General features: G+C 34.9%; 2 pseudogenes; both read left to right on the forward strand.

The window, feature by feature from the left end:
• Window positions 1-600: 600 nt before the first annotated feature.
• Window positions 601-17,036, forward strand: LOC100686629 (annotated as a pseudogene).
• Window positions 17,037-19,244: 2,208 nt separating this feature from the next.
• On the forward strand, window positions 19,245-20,025 carry LOC119877852 (annotated as a pseudogene).
• The last annotated feature ends 1,104 nt before the right edge of the window (window positions 20,026-21,129 follow it).

Genomic DNA, 21,129 nt, shown 5'->3' on the forward strand with positions numbered 1-21,129 from the left:
AATGAATGACAGTAATGATACAAGAAACAGGAGGGAGGAATTAGCAATATTTTTTATTGTAAGAAGTGTACACTACCTATGAAGCTGTATAGATTATTTGAAAGCAGACTTCTATTTGTTGTGTACATTGCAAATTCTAGAGAAAACCACTAAGAAAAGTAAAAAGTATAACTATAATTGATACGTTAATAAAGGAAAATGAGATCATATAAAATGCTTAATTCTGAAACCCCTCCAAAAAAGGGCAAAAAAAGACCGAAAAATAGAATAGTATCTAAGAACAATGAATGAAAAACAGTAACCAATATGGCAAGTATTGATCCAACTATGTCAATATCACTTTAAACATCAATGATCTAAATATATTAATTAAAAGAGAGAGACTGTCAAAGTGCATGAAAGAACAAGACCCAACAGGATATTGTCTAAAAGAAACTCACTTTAAACAAAGAAAACATATTTTAAAAATAACTGGACAGAAACAGATAATCCATTCTTAACACTAATCAAAAGACGGCAAGAGTTGCTATGTTAAGTTCTGATAGAGCTCATTTCAGAATTCAAGTTATCAAGGGTAAAGAGAGCATGCATTAGGTAACGATGAATGGGTCACTACTCCAGGAAGATGTAACAATCCTTGACGTATATGTGCCTAAACACAGAATGTCAAAATCTGTGTTGCACAAACTGAAAGAACCAGAAGGGGAAATCCACTACCTAGTTGAAGACCGACCTCAACACCTTTCTAGCAGAAATGAATAAATGCAATGGGCAGAAGAGCACTATGTATACAGTTGAACTCAACACCACCATCAATCATCTGTATATAATGGACACCTATAAACTACTTCAATCCACAACAGCAGAATGCACGTCCTTCTCAAGCTCACGTGGAACAGTCACTAAAATGGACCACATTATGGGCCACAAAACACACATTAACAAATTTAAGTGGAAAGAAATCACACAATGTTTGGTCTCATTTCGCAACAGAATTAAACTAAAAATCAGTAAAAGAAAGATAACTGGAAAACTTCCCAGTACTTGGAGATTAAAGAAATTCTTCTAAATAACACATGAGTCAAAGGAGAAATCTAAAGGAATTTTAAAATGTTTTGAACTAAATGAAATGTGTAATCAAGTGTGTGAAATAATGGTGGTCTAATATACCAAGGACTGAAAATTCTCCATTGAGTTAAATAATAAGGACACCACTGGTAACTTAGGGTGTTTTTAGCACAATGGTCATGATAAACAGCTTTAAAAGAAAGGGGTGGGAGAGGAAGTGAAGGCATCTGCTTTGGGAGTTGTGCTGCAAAATAAGGCAATGAAATTGTTTGCTAAATGAAGGGAATTATTATACTGAAGTTGCTCTTAAAAGTGTGAGACATTATATGTTTATGCAGATGAAAAAGAGAGGAAGATTTTGATGATACTGAAAATGATAACCTAGAAGAAAAAGAGTGAATGAGTCACAGCACAAAATTAGAAGAGTCAGTCATAAAATTGAAAGAAAATTTATGAAGCCAGAATGTAGCATATATGGGAATAAATAGAGACTGGTAGATGTATTTGGAAGAACAAGTAGAACTTCTTTTCCAGTTGCTTCTATTTTCTCGATAAAACCAGGAACAAGGTCATCATGTGGAAGTGAAGAGGGGAGAAAATATTTAGGGGGTCTAAGGTAATTTAAACGACTAGACTTCTCTGGCTCCTGTTCTATGCTTTTTAGCTCTGAATGCACAAATAATACTGTTTTATATTATTTAAAATGCCTAGGTGGATCTTGTCAGTAAGATTAAAAAAGACATGGGTGTTACTTCTCAAATAATTAAAATATTTATAACTTGCTACATGAAAGTTCTGTTAGATTGACATGGTTCAAGACTTATTATGACATTGAAATATTTTTAGAGAATGACTAAAGATACTGGTGCTAAGGCTTCAAAAACCAATGTTGTGTCTTCTTTTTTATTTGACATTTTCCTAAAGAATGACATAGTTTGGGATCCCTGGGTGGCTCAGCGGTTTAGCGCCTGCCTTCGGCCAGGGGGGTGATTCTGGAGTTCCAGGATCGAGTCCCACATCAGGCTCCCTGCATTGAGCCTGCTTCTCCCTCTGCCTGTGTCTCTGCCTCTCTCTCTCTTTCTCTGTCTCTCATGAATAAATAAATAAAATCCTAAAAAAAAAAAATGACATAGTTTTTCCCATTGTAAAGGGGAAAATAAGAGCAGAAGGAAACTTAGAATGTTTTGTATGTTCTCCTGTAAAAAAAGAAAAATACAGCTCTCCCTTCTCGCCAGTACAATGTAAGATGATAACAGTTATAATGGCATAGAAATATTTTCATTGTTGTGAATGTGTAAATTTAAAGTCAATGAATTTAAACAAATATTTATTTTAAAAAGCCTTTGTCTCTTTGTCACTCAACACTATCTTGTTTTGTTTTGTTTTTGATTCTGTTTCTCCATGGTCATTCTTGTCGTTCACCTGGGTCAAGGTAAAAAATAAATCAATAGGTCAACTGGTAAGTAGTACCAAGGTCAGACTGCCTGAGTTCTGGTCTCAGCTTGTAGGATACAGATTCCTTTAATACGATTTAATTCCATTGCCAGGCCCAGCCAGCAACTGGAAATAGGATAGGTACACTGTATTATTTCAATTTTATTTCATCTGGCAGCTCTGTGGTGCCCATCTTATTAACTAGAGAACTACTTAGCCATATAAATTTCAATAATGTCATTGGAAGACACACCCACTTTCTTTACTTCATTGCTTGATGGATAGGGAGTAATAGTGAAGATCATATGTATGATTCATAAACTAGGAAGCACTTAAAGTAACTACAGTTCTATACCACATGAGCTTCCACACATTAAGTGAAGAGGCAAAAATAACACCCCGATGAAAGATGTCACATTTTTGAAGAAGGCCATTGGAGATGGTGACAAAAAACTAATTAGGTAGGAATCCTCAGCGAATCTGTTAAGTGTCAGAATAAAAGGAGGCTTCCTAACCTGTGCCAGTTAGAAATGTATGTTTAGACTTTTTTTTAATAAGCCATCGAACGAAGATAAGAATAAAACTATACAGAGAAAATGTGATTGAAAGTAAGTAAAGAGAAAAATCAACAACTCCTTAATTCAACTTAGTATCTCAATTTTCTTCTCTCTTGTAATTATGAGATTACAATGGATTAAACTCTCACCCTTTATTCTGTCCGCTACAGTGTTGCTTTAAAGCAGCCTAAGACACAACTTAATGGCTCGGGCCACAGTCACAAAAAACAACTATCACAGCATTTATTTTTGTTATGTATTTTTATACATATACACACAGATATACATATATTATATCATATAGCATATATATCATATAACATATATGATATGTGTGTATATGTATATATACAATTTTTCTATGTAGTTCTCAGTCTTCAACTCAAAAGAAATGTATCTTACTCTCATCAAGGCAATGCATTAATATGAAAAAATAGAATTGACACTTTAACAAATAACAACAAATCAGTACTGAAAAAAATGAAAAATTATACTAGGAAAGGGAAACACTGGTAGTTGCATAGATATAGCAAACTTTACTAAAATTATATTTTAAAATTATGATATTTTTAAAAAGAAAATTATAAATTAACTCTGGTGTTGCAGAATAATGACTGCTCAATAAAATACCTATGTATTTTAGGAAGAACTAAGCCATTATTCTAGACAGAAAACAGTAAAACACTTACTTCTTAAAAAGTGGAATAAAAAGTGTCTCAAGGTTAAACTGAAAAAATTCCCCAAATCATGAATAATTGTTAGTAATGATTAAGTTGAATAGGGCACAAAAAGTGTGAGTGTTCAAATTTACTTGAACAATACTCAGATTCAATTTAAAGTAAGTTGGATTTATTTTTTTTTCTACCTGGTATTTGAGAACACAAAGAAGTAATAATTTAATTTTTTATAAATGTAAAAATATATTGCTAAAAGTGGCTTATAAAGCTTTAAACACCACTTTTTTGGGTAGCACATCTTTGAGTAATGCACTACTTGATCAAACTTTCATTTGTACTTTATTTCAATGGTGTGCATCACAGTTGCAGCTACCCATTCAAAGAGACACAATACTCTAATAAGAATGGTTTACTTTAAATATAATTCAAGTACCTAAGCACTTCTAACCATAAATGCCTGTTTTCTGCTCAGAAAATCTTAGTCAAGTGTCTTAACAATAACAAATTTGTTTAAGTAACTACCATTCACCAAATAATTAGCCACTTGTGTTAAATATCTGATTAGTTACATTGTCCTACCCCTACGGGTCTGATGACATATTGATATATGTGAGATTTGATCTGCGCTACTGTTGGATTTACCCTGTTTGATGATAAACTTTTCTCAAGATCAAAAAGATCCTTTCTCATGGTTTCCTTCTTCAGCAAACTCATTCTAACTCCTTTCTGTTCTACATTTAACTGTTGGTAACAAGTCATCTATATTTGCTTCCAAAATCCCCATGCCTTGTTTTTATTTAAAGGCAGGACTATAATGAAAAATAATAGAAAATACTCCAAAACAATATTCAAAAATATATTTTAAAATATAGACACATAAGTTGGCATTTCTTTTTATGTTTTGTTGTGGTCTCTTCTCCTCTTGTATACCATAAAGAAATACAGCAGGAAAAAAAAAAAGTCAAATTCCTTTTTTTAAATCACTTCTGAAAGATAAACATAATTGTCAGACTGCAATACCTATTAAGGTTGCCCAAAATAGCTTACGTCTTAAGAAGCCACAGTGGATAAAGTAAAGAAGTAGACAAATGCAAAAGGAGTAGTGGTGGTAATTTTTAAAAGACACCAGCAAAAACAAACAAGCAAACAAACAAACAAAAAGGAATGGTTAATTTTGAAGTGCGAAATTTATCATTGTTTTGCAACAATATTTGCTAGAAATCAGGATAGGGCAGAGAGGGACTATACTGAGAACCAATGTCTCTGGAACTCAAACAAAGTATTTTGGTTTCTGAACCAGGAAGAGTACATTGCATGCATGCCAGGGAGCTCTTACAAATAAATATCTGGTTCTGGTTCAACGTGGCAGACACTGACCAGGGGCCCTGCAATAAAGAGCTCACTATGCAACTGCAGTTAAATGTTAACAGGCTTCAACCTTGCTTCAGCAAGGGGATGGTATAAGGATCTAGCTATCTCACCTACTACCCTTTACCCCCCACACAGAATTTACACCACACACAGAATTCCTCTAATAGATGGTCTTTGCTCTGGAGCTCCCTGACGGGCAGGCAGATTTAAGTCTGCATTGGGATTTGAATGCTCCCCTGCCCAATCCTGCTTCCTCCTCTCTTCTTTCACAGATGTTACTTTCTCCAAAACCTTTGCACTCCCAAGCCTTTCTAAGCTTCACTCCGAATAAAAATCTGCTTGCTTGGAGAAAGTGCAAATTATTAAGTGGTTAACAATAAGATGTACACGTGTAATACCGATACAAAGGTGCTATATGAAAAAACAATAAGGGAACTCAGCCCAACTTGCTCACACTACAGATCATCATTAAAAAATCCTGCCTCCAGGGGCACTTGGGTTGGCTCAGTGATTGAGCATCTGCCTTTGGCTCAGGTTGTAATGGGGGATCCTGTGATTGAGTCCTGCATCAGGCTTCCAGCTGGGAGCCTCCCTCACCCTCTACCTATGTCTCTGACTCTCTCTGTGTGTCTCTCATAAATAAAAGAAAAATATAAACCTTAAAAAAATGCTGCCTCCAGAGAGTCAAATGGTGACTGAATATTTTATAATGAGTTAAAAACCAAAAAATATGGCACACATGCCTTTATAAAGCAAAACTATAAAAAAACAATGCAGTAACTTATGAAAGATAGTTACACAGAAAAAGGAAGAGGTAAAACTTGAGTTATCCAAATTTGAATGAGAAGAAAACCCCCCAAAACACAAAAATAAAGACAAATAACAAACATGGAAAGGTCAAATAGAGACAAAGCCATTAAAGATATCAGGAAAATGAATAAATTAAATGAAGTAGAAATTGAAAAAAAATCATTGAGAAAATTCAGAGAAAGCAAAGGACACCCAAAATCCACAAACAGTAGTCTCTAGAAAATAAAAAAAATGTACTTGAAACTATTATTTGACAATGAAACTAATTTAATATTAAAGATACAACTCAAGTGGATTTTATTTTGTTAAACAGTTTATATATCAAATGCATATTTATATACTAAAATCACATAACAGAAGATTACACCAAGAGCCATGAAGATAAAAAAATGAAATTATTAAAGAATGAACTTCAGGTAAATAGAATTTTCCTAAGGAAACAGGGAAAAAACGACTGGCAGCGAACAGTAAATGATAAGTGAAAGTTTGGATTCCTAAAAAATGAGGGAATTCTATAATAGGATAAGAGCATGGTAATGTTTCAATTATTACAAATTTTGTGAGATAAAGAAAAAAGATGGTGGCAGGTAGAATAAATTTCCTGATTGCATTGTAATAGTTAAGTGTCAAACCATAACATTAAATGAGAGCAAAGGTAGTAGAAGAATAAGCATATTTAGCAGTACTAAGTTTATCACCAAATGATTACATTATTGGTTAATGTTATATATCATAAAACAGGAGGAGGGCTTGGAGGAGAGAGATGTGTTCATTTGCCACTGACTTACAGAAGGAATTAAGAAAATATAGGATTAAAGACCCTTATAATTATAAGAGCAATTACTACAACAAAAATGGATGCTCTTCCAAATATCAACACAACACATATACAAACACAGAAACTAGACTTTTAAAATACTGTAAAGAGACAAAATAAATATTGTAAGAGACCTAAAACCAAGTATATGTCATTTCAAATGTAAATAGTTTAACCTTTATTAACAGAAAATTATTTTCTTTTCACATTAAATCACAAAGCAAGATCTAACAGTAGTTTGTGTACAAGAAGCAAATCTAATTTGAAAGTATACAAAAGTATGAAATTAAAGACAAAACCAAGATTTGTACAACAAAATTATACTGGCAAAATGGAAATCAAATGAAAAGCATTGAATAAAACAAAGAAGGCCACTTCAGAATGCTAAAGGGTTTATCATAAAATGAAGATATAACAGTTGTGAATATTCATGCACAAATTATCCTAGCAGCAACTATCATAAAACAGAAATTGAATGAGATGCAAGGAGAATTGCAGAAAACATATTATGGAGACAAATTTATCTTCCCCAGCTCATGACTAATCCAATGGTAAAACAAACAAAACCCTAACGTCATATAAGACATAATGACATCATTAATAACGTGATTGATAATAATGATTATTATCTGGTTAACGAGATTATAATCTGGATAACGTGATTAATAAACGTGATTGATACATATAAACTATTTTATTTGTACATCATTCATTACATGTCTTGGTCAAATAAATTTTTGTCATCAGAAAGGGTTTAAACTTCACATTCTACTTATTATTTTACTTAACTGTTTGTATCCTTTTCCTCCAGATGTCATCACTTATTTTCAACATTTTTTGTTTTCTTGAATCCAATTCTTCCCTTAAGTCCTTTGACCCTAATTTATATGTATTTATGGTATAGCTGGGCTTTTGCTATAATTTTCCAGTGATCATCCAGTAGGGTAATCATATAGCGTAATGCCAGAATGATCTTGCCCATGTGTAATACTTTCATGGCTTCTCCCTGTAATAATCTTTGATACTACATTATTTCTAACAAAATTAAGTACAGGTTTCTCCACCTCTTGCAAGTTTCTCCAAAATTTATGATGAAACCCCATGTCCAGCTATCCTTATTATACTCTCTTGCATTTATTTTACCTTTGTCTAATATATTGTTGCTTTCTGAATGCTGCACTCACTTTCTGGTCTTCTTGCTTCCCCATAAAGAATTCATTTACTTCAGATTCCCTCCTTTCTTTTCCCTGGCTAATCCCCCTGACGTTATGCATTTGTTTCACATTCATTGCAAAGCTGGAGGTTCTTGAGAGCCGCATATATATGTTCTTCATATTTGTAAAATAGGATATAAAGTGATTTTATTAGGTATTTAAGAGTGGGTAATATTTTGGGAAGAGAACTTTGTGCACTATTTCCTATGCAATAAATCGCAATCAGAGTCTGAATCTCCCATCTTTACCTTCTCTTGTTTTATATTTTGAAAGAAATTTTAGAATAAGTTGGGAAGATATTGCTTATACTCTAGATGATAGAATATTGTAGCTTTTATAAGGCTTTCCTTGATATGGAAGCAAGTGAGAAAAATAAGTAGGTTTGAAAGAGATTTAGGATTTAACATTGATGTACATTAGTTGTAGATGAGATCTGATAGTTCAGTCATCCATCATTCTGCAGCCATTGTCTAATCTCTCTGCTGTGCTTTGGACACAATATTGTTTAGAGAGATAGTTATCACGAATTTCATTTTCTCACCTCCTTCTTGCTTTACAGTGCATTCTATTTTAGCTGTCACCAAAATAACCAATGACCGCATTGCAAAATTCAATGAATATTGAGTTTGACACTTTTGGTCACACTGTTGTTCTTAAAACATCTCTGGTGGTGATGAATACCAATTTAAAAATCTATATGAATAATTATGTAACCTTATTTTCTATTAATGGCACCTTTGCTTGATTTCTGAACCTCATTTCAGCATGCCAGTGGAAAATGTAACCACTGTTATCCTTTACGAGGGTCTCTACACCCTTGAATTGTGAATTGTGTGATCTCATGCAATGATAAGTCATTTGGGGGATTTGACGCCCCAACTACTCTTTAATAACAATCCATGTAGGTTGTTTCTGTGATGGACTTAGTCCATGTTTACAGGGCTCTTTCAACTCTAGTGTCTCTGATTTTTCTATCTCAGTTTGTAAGGCTATTGAAATTCTCACGTGACTGGTTACAATATGTACCTGGGCCCTTATTACCTTTGATACTGCTATGAAATATCTTGGGAACTCTCTGCCCCAATGATTTCTATTTTCTTTCCCCTTTTCCCTCTTGCAAACCTATAGGGTGGGGGGAGAACCTTGAAGGTTAATAGAAAATAACCCCTCCTTTCTATTTTTTCAAGGAATTCAGTCTACGCCCAGAGATCCCCCAACTAGGACCTCCTTTGATACCTGGCCCCACCCTCATTTATGCTTTGGCATTTGAAAGACAAAAGACAAAATAGTGGGCAGCCCGGGTGGCTCAGCGGTTTAGTGCCACCTTCGGCCCAGGGTGTGATCCTGGAGTCCCGGGATCGAGTCCCATGTCAGGGTCCTGTCATGGAGCCTGCTTCTCCCTCTGCCTGTGTCTCTGCCTGTCTCTGTTTCTCAAATAAATACATAAAATCTTAAGAAAAGAAAAGAATAGTTTGCTATATATTTCCAATTCCCATCTGTTTCATACCTGTTTAATGTTCTGAGCACAACATTAAATATATGTTTGAATTGGGGAAAAAGAAAAAGGAAGGACAAACAATAGAGGTAAAATTTTACAACAAAAATGTTTGTTAATGCTCTTTTTTTTGTTTTTATGTGATTGTTTCCTTTATGTGCACAGGATCATTTTGACTATAGTTCTCAGTTTAAGTCATATTTTATAATCATTTTATGTCCTTAATATTTTATTTCATTTATTATGTTTTATTTATTTATTTAATTTTCCTCCTTCATTCACTGTATACATTATATATTTAATGTATGTCTTCCAAATTTACTTTCAATATGCACAGATACACGCACACTATATATGTATGCATACAAGAAAAACACAAGATATTTAAATGCTTTTTAAAATAGATGCAAGATTGGAGCACCTGGGTGGTTCAGTCAGTTAAAGTTCTGACTCTTGATTTTGGCTTAGGCCATCATCTCAGGATTGTGAAACTGAGCCTGGCATCAGCCCCGCACTGGATATAGAGTCTACTTAAGATTCTCTCTCCCTCTGCCCCTCCCTCCTTCTCTTCCTTCCTTTCTTCCTTCCTTCCTTCCTTCCTTCCTTCCTTCCTTCCTTCCTTCCTTCCTTCTTTCTTTCTTCTTTCTTTCTTTCTTTCTTTCTTTCCTTTCTTTTCTTTCTTTCTTTCTTTCTTTCTTCTTTCTGATTTTATTTATTTATTCATGAGAGACACAGAGAGAGAGGCAGAGACACGGACAGAGGGAGGAGCAGGCTCCATGCAGGGATCCCAACATGGGACTCAATCCCAGGACCCCAGGATCATCCTCTGGGCTGAAGGCAGTGCTAAACCACTGAGCCACCCAGGCTGCCTTCTCTTCCTCTTTCTAAACAAACAAAATAATATAATATAGATACAAGAATTTACATTACCACCAGAAACACTTTCAAGACTCATGCTATAGTACATTATTGCTAGCCTTTACTTCTTAATTCCTGCTAATATTATAGATACAAAAGATATGGTTTGGCAGAATTATAAATATGTCCCTTCCCAAGTTCTCCATGTTATTCAAACAGTAACCTAGGTACTGCTGTTCAGTGACTTTTCAGATAAAATTAAGGTTGCTAATAGTTGGCTTTAAAGTAGGGAAATTATCCTGGATTATCTGGACAGAGTTAATGTAATCACATGAACTCTTCATAGCAGCAGAAGGAGGCAAAAGTTTGAGACTGAGAGGTAGGGTACAGAGAAAAGAGGCAGAAGTGAAATCATAGAGATTCAAAGCATCAGAAGGTCTCCATCTGTTGTGGCTGGTTTTGAAGACAGAAGAAGAGAATGAGGAGCCAAGGAATGCGCGTGGCCTCCTGAAGCTGAAAGTAGCTCCCTGGTTGACTGACAGCCAGCAAGGAAAGGGGGACCTCGGTTCCTCAATCACAAGTAACTGATCTCAGCCAATAATCTGAAGGAACTTGAAGGCTGATGTTTACCACAGCCTTCCACATAAAATCCCAGGCTGCCAACACCTTGATTTTGACCTGTGAAACCCAGAGCAGAAAAGCGAGTTGAGCCAACCCCCAATTTTGGCTGATATAAACTGTGAGGTGGTATTTGTTGCTGTAACCTATGAAGTTTGTGGTATTTTATTATGAGAGCAATAAAATGCCAATTCAAATAATATACCATTATTGCTTTTAATTTTAATTCTATTTCTGAGGTTGTGAATAAATTCAAATAATTACACATTCATATTTCACCTCTATAAATGACTGGTTCATGTATGAAAAGCCAATGGGATTTTTCTGTCTTTATCATATGCATTTGTAAGAATTTCTCATGTCCTTATTTTTGTATAATTTTCAGCAACTAGAAACACTAAAAATAGTCTTTCATCTGTCTGCTAATTTTTGTCTATTGTGCCCTTCACTGAACAAAATTTTTAAGTCTTATAAATTCAAAGCCACTATTTATTCTTTTAAAATGTGTGCTTTTAGGTTCTTCTTTAAAAAAAAAATTAAACAGTCCATTGTCATGAAGAAATACTCATATTATCCACATTGGTAGTAATTTCACTTTTCACATTAAATCTTTAAACTATCCAAAGTTTGTTGCTTGTGGTATGATGTTGCTTTTCACCCTAAACATGAGCCAATTCCCTTGAACACATTTTATGAAATAATCTCATACTTTGTAAAATTACTATACTAGGAGTTCTCAATCTCAGCATGCATCACAATCACCAGTGTTTGTGTATTAGCTAGGGTTCAGTAGAAAAGCAGGGATTTGTCACAGGAACTTGACCTTATATAATTGTGGAAGCTGGTTAAGCATCTTGGAAGACTATTTTCTCTGTGTCTGATGTGGAAGCTTGAAGTCCACAGAGCATGTGATCAGAAATAAAGTTATATGTAAAGTAAAAGAGGTAAGAACAAAGGATCCCCCAAGCACAAACTGGGGATCACAAGTGGTGAAAACCTTAACAACTTTTGTTGCCTTTCACTGTGATGGGCTCTAAAAGTACACATATACCTTGCCTAGGAGTTGAAGTGGAAGGATGATCCAAGGAAGGGAGAGGGAGAGCAGTTGTAGGTACAGGTAGTGCTTCAGGCCAATAAGGTGAGCCTGATTAAACTGTGACAGGGAAGCCACAAAAATTGTGAGCTACAGAATGGCTGCTGCTCCAATTCCACCCTACCAATCTCATGCAAAAATCTGTTTTGGCCTTCCCTAATCACAAACATAAAGAAAGGAGTATTCTGGGAAATTACTTCAACCTAGTGACGTTCACACATTACAAAGGCACCACGGCTGGTTAAATGTAGGTTGTTGAGGTGCAACATTAAACTTTCTGACTCACCAGATCTGGGTGAGACTCAACTCTTTGCACATATAACAAACTCTCCAGAGATAGCTGCTCTGGAAACCATATACTGAGAATGATTACATAATTAGTATATGTGTGTAACTATTATAACAAGTTCCGGGTCTGTTGATAATCCAGTATTTTAATTAATACATCTTAGTAATGTGTCGTATTGTTATTCTTTTAATAAAACTGCCTTGGGGATCCCTGGGTGGCTCAGCGGTCTAGTGCCTGTCCTCAGCCCAGAGTGTGATCCTAGAGTCCCGGGATCCAGTCCCACATTGGGCTCCCTGCATGGAGCCTGCTTCTCCCTCTGCCTGTGTCTCTGCCTCTCTCTCTCTCTCTCTCTCTCATGAATAAATAAATAAAATCTTTAAAAAAAATAATAAAACTGCCTTAGATACCCATTGACTGCATATGTTCAGCTGTATTTTATAATCATTAGGTCAACTTTTGCTTTAAGTTTTAAAATTAGAATGTATTGATACTAATGATTCATCTCTCTATCCATGTGTTAAGTATTTTAATAGAGCTTACTTTGCTTTTCAATAATGGTCTTACACATTAAATTTGTTATGTAATTTTTTGAAAGATTTATTTATTTATTTATTTATTTATTTATTTATTTATGGAAAGCAGGAAAGAACTTGTGAGCTGGGGATGGAGCAGAGACAGAGCTGGGGATGGAGCAGAGACAGTCTTAAGCAGACTCTTTGCTGAGCATAGAGCTGGACAAGGGGCTTGATCTCACAACCCTGAGAACAGGACCTCTAAGAACCAAGAGTCAACTGCTCAACCCACTGAGCCACACTAGCACCTGTTAGTAATTTCTATATGGGACTGTTGCTATTAAGAATATAATTTCTTATATTTTCTAATATTTATTTTTCTCATAATGGATGCCAACTTTTTTCATGTTAGTCTTGTATTTGTCAAGTTGGTTATTTGATAGTTCTAATAGTTTTGTGTATTTTTTATTTTAGCACTTCTGCAAATAGAACAGTAATTTCATATTGTGATTTTAATTTACATTCCTAAATAATTGAATTCCTTATTATACATTTTCTAGCCATATATATATTCTCTTTAAAACTGTTGTTTTAGATCACTTGACCACTTTGTTTTATTGTCTGCTTTTTTTCTTATTGATTTATAGTTCTCTCTATATAGTTCCTTATTGATTTATAGTTCTCTCTCTATAGTTCTATTTAGTTCTTTGTGCTTTTCTTGCTTTTCACTCTTTTAGTAAAGTCTTATGATGTTTATTTAGTTTACTCTTAAAATAAGCTAATAGTTTTTTCCCTTTTTCTGCCCTGCTTAATAAGTCTTGCCTATCCTGGGTTCATGAAGATATTCCGTTTTCCTTTGAAGCACTTTTTGGAGCTTTTGCTTTAAATGAGTGTCAGAGTTAAGAGTTTATAAATATTCAGGTATCACAATTCATTAGGACCAATGTTGTGATAAATTGAAATGAGAGATTTTCTCATGTTATACTGTGACAAACACTACTTTATATGATATATGGTCATTTTTTATATGCAAGTGAACTCAACTATTTTATTTAGAATTTTTACATTTATGTCATATTTGAAATTAATTGTAAATTCATTTTTTTTTTGGATTCCACTTCTCCAGTTTGTTATCAAGATTATACTTACAATTTTTCAGCATTTTTCTTTCTGTTTTTATTTCCAGAAAGTATGGAATAGAATTATTGTAGAGAGCAAAATGGAGTCTCTCGTGTCAAGCAGGAGCCTGTGTCAAGAAAGAGCCTGTGTCAAGCAACGACTCAAGCAGTTAAGGTACTGCAGCCAGGAGATATCTCTGGGACCAATGTCAGCTGACACCCCAGAACTGATAACTAGCAAGACTAGAAGAGATTTGCAGGGATCCAAAACTGATTAAATCCCTTTAAAAAGTGAAGGATTTTGGCAGAAACTGTCAGACTCTTCAGACTTGACCCTTCTCTGTCTGACCACTTAAGAAAGGCAACTGCTGCCAAGGCTCTACTGATTGATCTTCGAACAGAACCGAGATTCTTCACTGCTTGAACATAAGGAGCAGTAGTGCCAAGACCTGACCTGGACCAGACCAAGGCCTTATTTCAACTGCGCGCCCACAGATTGACTTTGCATTGGTTCGTTAACTTTCTGCTCACTTCTGTTATCTTCTTTGGTGTGTGGTTTGTCTTCTGTCCTGCTTTCTGTGTTGTGTAAGAAGTCAAGTTCAATCACATGATGAAATGTTGTTCAGTTTGGAATCCTGGTTTATAATTGTGATTTAACTTTGCTTTATGATCGAATAAAGCTGACATTGTGGAAAAACAACTCGTGTGTGTGCCTCCACAGTGTGCTCATGACAATTATCTATCCTTAAATGTTTGGTACAGTTGGCTAAACTGCCTGGACATGGACTTTGTATGGGTAGTTTAAAAAATTGCCATGTCAATCATTTTAATGTTTTTATTTTCTATTTATGATTTACATTTCATCTTGGACCAACTTTGTAATATATTTTTCTACCTTATCAGAATTTGGATTTTTAGGTACATTATGTAGTATTTTTAAAACAATTAAAAAATAAAAATAAAATAATTTCAATACTATAATGACAATTTTTTTCTCTTCTATATTTTGTTCATTGTGCTATTTCCCTCTCAATTTTCTTCTTTTTTTTTTTTATTTTTTTTTTCAATTTTCTTCTTTATTAGTCTTTTCAGAAATTAGTTTATCTTAGTTTACCAGCTCTTCTTCTTCTTTTATCTAATCATTGATTCTAGATCTTCTGTTATTATTCCATCTCATTTTGTTGTTTGGGGCTCCACGGTTATTTTCTTTGCCTGGATTCAATAGGGCATTAAATTTTACAAACACATATTTCTGTATCCATTGAGATGATCTTACTATTTTCTCCTTTGTTCTGTTAATGTATTGAATTATATGGACAGATTTTCAAATGTTAAACCAACATAGTTTGTTTTGCTTCAAAAGTTCTAATATATATATATATATATATATATATATATATATATATATATATATAATTTTTGTTCAAAGGACTAGATGAAATATGACTGTCAAAATATTGATCATTTGGGGACTTGGGGACATGGCAGTATTTTAAAGTGGTTTTTTCCCCCTATTTACATATAACTGAAAACCTAATCAAGCAGATAATATTGTATACTTGAAACATCGTTTATCCTTTTTTCACAGCAAGCCTGTTTTATCCTCATGGAGTTAACAGATAAACTGTTCATGATGTTTAAAAGGAGATAGTAGGCTCAAAATGGAGTCACTTATGCTAAACTCTACCAAGACTTAATATGTAACCTAACTGCAGCTTCAGCTTCTCTCAGAAATGTGACCTCTAGGGAACTTTCCAGAGAACTCAGTGAAACATGGAGGAGTGGTGGTTGCCCAAGCTGTGCCCAGCATTGCGCTCCTTCCCACTCCCCCACACCGGCCTTGGCCTTCTCACCTGCTGTAGAAAGTGGTGAAAGAAACCACTTACTGTGATGTTTTGGGGGTCAAACTCAGTGCCACCCAGGAGGAACTGAAAAAGGCTTACTTGAAACTGGCCTTGGAGTACCACACTAATAAGAATCTAAATGAAGGAGAGAAGTTTAAGCAGATTTCTCAAGCTTATGAAGTGCTCTCTGATGCAAAGAAAAGGTTATTATATGACAAAGGAGGAGAACAGGCAATTAAAGAGGGTGGAGCTGCTGGTGGTTTTGGCTCCCCCATGGACATCTTTGACATGTGTTTTGGAGGAGGAGGAAGGATACAGAGAGAAAGGAAAGGTAAAAATGTTGTACATCAGCTCTCAGTAACCTTAGAAGGTTTACATAATGGTGCAACAGGAAAACTAGCTCTGCAAAAGAATGTGATTTGTGATAAATGTGAAGGCTGAGGTGGTAAGAAAGGAGCAGTTGAATGTTGTCCCGATTGCCGAGGTACTGGAACGCAAGTAAGAATTCATCAGATTGGATCTGGAATGGTTCAGCAAATTCAATCTGTGTGCAAGGAGTGCCACGGCCATGGGGAATGGATCAGTCCTAAAGATACATGTAAAAGTTGCAATGGAAGGAAGATATTTCAAGAGAAGATTCTAGAAGTGCATATTGACAAAGGCATGAAAGATGGCCAGAAGATAACGTTCCATGGTGAGGGAGACCAAGAACCGGGACTGGAACCAGGAGGTATTATCATTGTTTCGGATCAGAAGGACCATGCTGTTTTTACTCGAAGAGATCTTTTCATGTGTATGGATATACAGCTGGTTGAAGCCCTGTGTGGCTTTCAAAAGCCAGTGTCTATTCTTGACAATCGATCCATCATCATCACCTCTCATCCAGGTCGAATTGTCAAGCATGGGAATATCAAGTATGTGCTAAAGGAAGGCATGCCAATTTATCGTAGGCCAAAAGAGAAACATTGCCTAATTATCTAATTTACGTTAAACTTCCCCAAGAATGGCTTTCTCTCTCCTGATAAACTTTCTTTGCTGGAAAAACTCTTATCTGAGAGGAAGGAAGTAGGAGAGACTGATGAAATGGACCAGGTAGCACTGGTGGACTTTGATCCCAATCAGGAAAGACAGCGCCATTACAATGAGGAAGCATGAGGATGATGAACATCATCCTAGCGGTGGTGTTCAGTGTCTGACCTCTTTTTTAATGGGGCCAGTGAATAACACTGCTGGCATTTTATATGCAGTAGTGAATGAGTGAAGGACTATAATCATAGCTCACTACTTGCTATTGCTTTTGTTTTAATATTCAACTATAGTAGTGTTTTAGAAGTTAAATGAAGAATAAACCAAAATATAAAAGCTCTAAAAAAAGAAAAAAAAAGAAAAGAAAAGAAAAGAAGAAAGAAAGAAAAGAAAAGAAAAGAAAAGAAGAAAGAAAAGAAGAAAGAAAAGAAAAAAGAAAAGAAAGAAAAGAGAAAAGAAAAGAAAAGAAGAAAGAAAAGAAAAGAAAAGAAAGAAAAGAAAAGAAAAGAAAGAAAAGAAAAGAAAAGAAAAGAAAAGAAAAGAAAAGAAAAGAAAAAGAAAAAAAGAAAAAGAAATGAGCCAACCTAGAATTTCCTGGTTAGCACTAGAAAGTATGTGCTGGCTGATAGACCCTTTCTGTTCCTGTTAGGAGGGTGACTTTGCCTAAAACAATGCATTCTCTGCTAACAGTTTCCTTTTCTCCCACTCACTCTCTGCCTGTAAAAATCTTTCCTTTTCTGCAACTCAGTGGAGCTCCTTACAATTTGTTAGATGGGATGCTGCTCAGTTTATGAATCTTTAATAGAGCCAATCAGATCTTTAAGATTTACTCAGGTGAATTTTTGTTATGTAACAATGGTGGGAAGGATTTAAATTATACTTTTGTTTCATCTTAAGAGCAGCAGCAAAAAGCATGAATTCTTTTTATAGTACCATACCCCTAAGCACCAGGCAACACCTTGTGGCTAGTTGTTTAAAGTGAAAGGCTGACATTATAAATAGGATGCTAATTTATTAATAGTGAAACAAACATATTTTATTTTTATTTTTTTGACATGAGTAATTCTTTTTTTTAATTTTTATTTATTTATGATAGTCACAGAGAGAGAGAGAGAGAGGCAGAGACACAGGCAGAGGGAGAAGCAAACTCCATGCACCGGGAGCCCAACGTGGGATTCGATCCCGGGTCTTCAGGATCACGCCCTGGGCCAAAGGCAGGCGCTAAACCGCTGCGCCACTCAGGGATCCCACAAACATATTTTAGATCTGGGTGAGTTTTGCATTCAAGTCTGTTGATATATATTATCAACCTTTCAATTCCTTGTTATTGTTCTTCATTGGCTTTCAATTAATATTTATTTTTCTTCAACAAAGTCAAAGATGCTATCACTTCATATTTGCATAGGGATCTGAACAATGCATTTCTCTTCTTAGTCAATATTTTAGAAACATTTAATCAAGTCAATAAAGTTTTAGCTTTCTGTATTGACTATTTCAAGCTAAATTAATCTATCTATTGCTATAGACATAAACTCCTTAAAATAGACTGACAACTGTTTTTTAAGCTCTCCCTCCTATCTTTCCATTTTTCTATGTATTTTGGCAGAAAAAAATATTCTTAAATTTGATTCATTTAAATACAAGTGTAATGCAAATCCAATGTAACATATATTTAAAGACTCCAAGTTTGATAAATATACCATATCTTACAAACCATATTAATGGTCTAAATATCATATATATTTAAGAGTTATGTTCACTATATTGTACACCTGAAACTAATATTACACTTTATGTTAACTGGAACTTTTTTAAAAATATATTTTATTTATTTATTCTTGAGAGACTCAGAGAGAGGCAGAAACACAGGCAGAGGGAGAAGCAGGCTCCATGCAGGGAGCCTGATGTGGGACAGGATCCGGGGAATGTAGGATCATGCTCTGAGCCAAAGGCAGATGCGCAACCACTGAGCTACCCAGGTGTCCCACTAACTGGAACTTAAAAAAAAAAAAAAAAAAAAAAAAAGAACTTAGAAAGTTAAATAAAAGTTTTGTTCATATTTATGCAAATCAAAACTAAAAAAAATCTAAATTCAACTATAGATTTGTATCCTGTATATTCAGAAATTGCAGCCTTACATCGTCAAATAAGGGTATTTTCTTACAGATATTTATTATAAGGGTAGATTTAATATATTACTTTAAATATTGTATTTATTTTAGTAAATAAATTTTCAATTAATTAAAATGTCAAACTATATTTTTGACAGTTCAATTTAGAAGATGGAAAACTGAAGATCCATTTTTTTTCTCAATAAAATAAATAATTACACTTCCTTTGTAGGGGTTTGGAAATGGCATTGGAGCAATCAACATACATATGGTTCACAGGACACTGCCAGCAAAAAACAAAAATCTTTTTATATAAGCATTAAAACAAATTAATACCATATGACAAAGGAGGAGAACAGGCAATTTAAAGAGGGTGGAGCTGCTGGTGGTTTTGGCTCCCCCATGGACATCTTTGACATGTGTTTTGGAGGAGGAGGAAGGATACAGAGAGAAAGGAAGGTAAAAATGTTGTACATCAGCTCTCAGTAACCTTAGAAGGTTTACATAATGTGTGCAACAGGAAAAACTAGCTCTGCAAAAAAGAATGTGATTTGTGATAAATGTGAAGGCTGAGGTGGTAAGAAAGGAGCAGTTGAATGTTGTCCCGATTGCCGAGGTACTGGAACGCAAGTAAGAATTCATCAGATTGGATCTGGAATGGTTCAGCAAATTCAATCTGTGTGCAAGGAGTGCCACGGCCATGGGGAATGGATCAGTCCTAAAGATACATGTAAAGTTGCAATGGAAGGAAGATATTTCAAGAGAAGATTCTAGAAGTGCATATTGACAAAGGCATGAAAGATGGCCAGAAGATAACGTTCCATGGTGAGGGAGACCAAGAACCGGGACTGGAACCAGGAGGTATTATCATTGTTTCGGATCAGAAGGACCATGCTGTTTTTACTCGAAGAGATCTTTTCATGTGTATGGATATACAGCTGGTTGAAGCCCTGTGTGGCTTTCAAAAGCCAGTGTCTATTCTTGGACAATCGATCCATCATCATCACCTCTCATCCAGGTCGAATTGTCAAGCATGGGAATATCAAGTATGTGCTAAAGGAAGGCATGCCAATTTATCGTAGGCCAAAAGAGAAACATTGCCTAATTATCTAATTTACGTTAAACTTCCCCAAGAATGGCTTTCTCTCTCCTGATAAACTTTCTTTGCTGGAAAAACTCTTATCTGAGAGGAAGGAAGTAGGAGAGACTGATGAAATGGACCAGGTAGCACTGGTGGACTTTGATCCCAATCAGGAAAGACAGCGCCATTACAATGAGGAAGCATGAGGATGATGAACATCATCCTAGCGGTGGTGTTCAGTGTCTGACCTCTTTTTTAATGGGGCCAGTGAATAACACTGCTGGCATTTTATATGCAGTAGTGAATGAGTGAAGGACTATAATCATAGCTCACTACTTGCTATTGCTTTTGTTTTAATATTCAACTATAGTAGTGTTTTAGAAGTTAAATGAAGAATAAACCAAAATATAAAAGCTCTAAAAAAAGAAAAAAAAGAAAAGAAAAGAAAAGAAGAAAGAAAGAAAAGAAAAGAAAAGAAAAAGAAGAAGAAAAGAAGAAAGAAAAGAAAAAGAAAAGAAAGAAAAGAGAAAAGAAAAGAAAGAAGAGACAAGAAAAGAAAAGAAAAGAAAGAAAAGAAAAGAAAAGAAAGAAAAGAAAAGAAAAGAAAAGAAAAGAAAAGAAAAGAAAAGAAAAGAAAAGAAAAAAGAAAAAGAAATGAGCCAACCTAGAATTTCCTGGTTAGCACTAGAAAGTATGTGCTGGCTGATAGACCCTTTCTGTTCCTGTTAGGAGGGTGACTTTGCCTAAAACAATGCATTCTCTGCTAACAGTTTCCTTTTCTCCCACTCACTCTCTGCCTGTAAAAATCTTTCCTTTTCTGCAACTCAGTGGAGCTCCTTACAATTTGTTAGATGGGATGCTGCTCAGTTTATGAATCTTTAATAGAGCCAATCAGATCTTTAAGATTTACTCAGGTGAATTTTTGTTATGTAACAATGGTGGGAAGGATTTAAATTATACTTTTGTTTCATCTTAAGAGCAGCAGCAAAAAAGCATGAATTCTTTTTTATAGTACCATACCCCTAAGCACCAGGCAACACCTTGTGGCTAGTTGTTTAAAGTGAAAGGCTGACATTATAAATAGGATGCTAATTTATTAATAGTGAAACAAACATATTTTATTTTTTATTTTTTTG

The sequence above is a fragment of the Canis lupus genome, chromosome 33, assembly GCF_011100685.1.
Source record: "Canis lupus familiaris isolate Mischka breed German Shepherd chromosome 33, alternate assembly UU_Cfam_GSD_1.0, whole genome shotgun sequence".
NCBI lineage: Eukaryota > Metazoa > Chordata > Mammalia > Carnivora > Canidae > Canis > Canis lupus.